This window comes from Castor canadensis, chromosome X, assembly GCF_047511655.1.
Source record: "Castor canadensis chromosome X, mCasCan1.hap1v2, whole genome shotgun sequence".
NCBI classification, from domain to species: Eukaryota; Metazoa; Chordata; class Mammalia; order Rodentia; family Castoridae; genus Castor; species Castor canadensis.
Window position 1 is genome coordinate 47,648,035 of NC_133405.1, and position 2,355 is coordinate 47,650,389.

At 42.8% G+C, this 2,355-nt stretch overlaps 1 pseudogene; it reads right to left on the reverse strand.

Moving 5' to 3' along the window:
* Positions 1 to 603: 603 nt before the first annotated feature.
* LOC109675548 (pygopus homolog 1-like) lies at positions 604 to 1,925 on the reverse strand (annotated as a pseudogene).
* Positions 1,926 to 2,355: the final 430 nt, after the last annotated feature.

Genomic DNA, 2,355 nt, shown 5'->3' on the forward strand with positions numbered 1-2,355 from the left:
ATTCTTCCTGAGAATCTACTGCATGTTAAAGTCTCTCTGTCTTGCACCTGCACAGATATCCTGGAAAGACGGATTTAAATATATGAAATTAGCTAATTTCAAAGACCCTAATGGAGAAAGAATCTGATACCATAAGCTTATTTTTTGAAAATCCATTAAAATGTTTGTTTTCCCCATGTAATAGCTGCACATTTTATGTCTGGAAAACATGTTAAATGGATCCTTATAAAACTTTGAACTAAATGTTTAAAGTGTTATGGCCAAAGTTCAGCACTGAAATACACATTTTTAAATGATTCTAACTTTTAAAAGTTAAAACTTGCCTTCCTTTGTTATATATTGTTTTGAAGCTTCAGGAGGTTTTTTACATTTATGATAAATAACATTTACTTATAAATGTTTCTTGAGCACCATCACATCCATTATTCTCATTTCAGTTAGGAACAATACAAAATTTGCACTAGCAATGGAGTATAATAGTCGTAAGAACTAAAAGGCAATAATGTTTTGTATCTGTATTTAAAAAACGTCAGACACTAAAATCCTGTGCCACAAACCTCTGTAATACACAAGGGAAAAATCCATTTTAGTTAATGCCTGTCATTAAGCATCACTGCCCACCACAGGGTGACCAAAAGTTTCTTTGGTGCAATAACGGGATATCTTTGTCAGTCACACAGCTGATGCTTCTGCATGTAGGAGGCCATACTTGTTTCAGCCTCCCAGGGCAGATCCAGTGAAAGCACTTCCGACAGGAGGCCTCACACAAGATGGCATCCTGACCATCATTTACTTCATTTGTACAAATTCCATAAGGATACGCTGGGTCAGAAGATAAATGGCCGTGACGTCTGGAGAGGAGGGAGGACTTACTGTTTTTCTCTCAGTGGTGCACACGTGGGCTGCACCTGTAGGTTGTCGTGGCTTATTCTGCATCCTCTTTGCATGGCTGTTGTTTGTGCCTTCAGCGCTACTTGAATGGCTGTTCCCTTGATTTACTACATTGATTTGGTTAACATTTTTTAATCCAATATTACTCCAATTCGCGCTATCATCCATATTTAAGTGGGGTGGGTGAGCAGAGGAATTTGATTAGTGTTTTTGGTTGTTCCTTGACTAAAGTCTTGTTTGGGAGGCAGTACTTTTGCTTGACCAAAAGTGCATGAAGGTGGAATAAAAGAATGATTAGATTCTAAAGGAGAGGTGAAATGTGAATTACTTCCAGGGACAAAATTAGGTGTCAAATCAGGGTTAGATACTTGGCTAGCTTTCTGTGGAGGAATCTGACTGAAGTTTTCAGCAGGAATTTGTCTAAAATGTTGATTAGGCATGTTAACATTCTGTTAGTACATTATTATTTCCAAAACTTGAATTATCCTCTGGCCCAAAGTCAAAAGCTGGAGGTCAATTAAAACCCATGCCCAGGGCTGGTGGAGTGGGTCAAGTGGTAGAGCACCTGCATAGCAAGTGTGAGGCCCTGAGTTCAAATCCCAGTACTGCAAAAACAAAACAAAACAAACAAAACCCATATCCAAAGGATTCTGAGAAAATGGATGGTTCTTAAGTGAGGAAGGACCACAGTGTGGGAAAGACATTCTTGGGAGCACTTTGAGGTGGCATTCTGAATATGCCTTCAAAGTCAAGATAATCAGGGCCAATGTGGATTTGACAAAGGTAATAGTTTATAGGAAATAGTATTATAATTGTCATCAAATGGATTAGTAGTCACTAGATGGTCAGTCTGGGTTTGGTGGTGGAGCATACTCAGACAGTGGAGAAAAAGAAGGCCCCTGTGCATTTGCCTTGCATTTTTTTTCTTATCTGGGCTTCCTAGTTGTACACTTGGTCCTCCTAGCCCATCCAGTCCACTATCACCACCTGGAACTCTTCAGTGCAATGGGCTCCTTGTCCAGTTCTGTGGACATTACAGATAGCAAAGCGGGATGCCCCCCAGGCCTCGGCGGCTCCTCCTCTCCCCTTCCCCCTTCTGCTCCGTGCAGGCCAGGGCAGGGACCCGGACCTTGCAATATTTGGGAGGCGGCTGAGGCCCAGGGGTGGCAGTGCAGCGGTCGGTGGGAATTTGGTGGACTCAATGGCGGCCTGGGGGCGGCACGTGTGGGGACCTAGCTGCAGCCACTGCCACTTCCACCAATGCTGCCAGTCCAGCTCCTCCTCTACTGTGATTGACAGGGGAGGGAGAGAGGGAAGCAGCAGAGGAGCGGGCAACGCCCTCACAGAGCCCCTTGAGCTGTATTTTCATTGTATTTCAACACAAAAGTATTTTCTCATTTACCTTGTGGTTTCTTGACTGGTTGTTTCAGTGTGTTGTTGGCTGGGTCTGGTGGTACATGATGA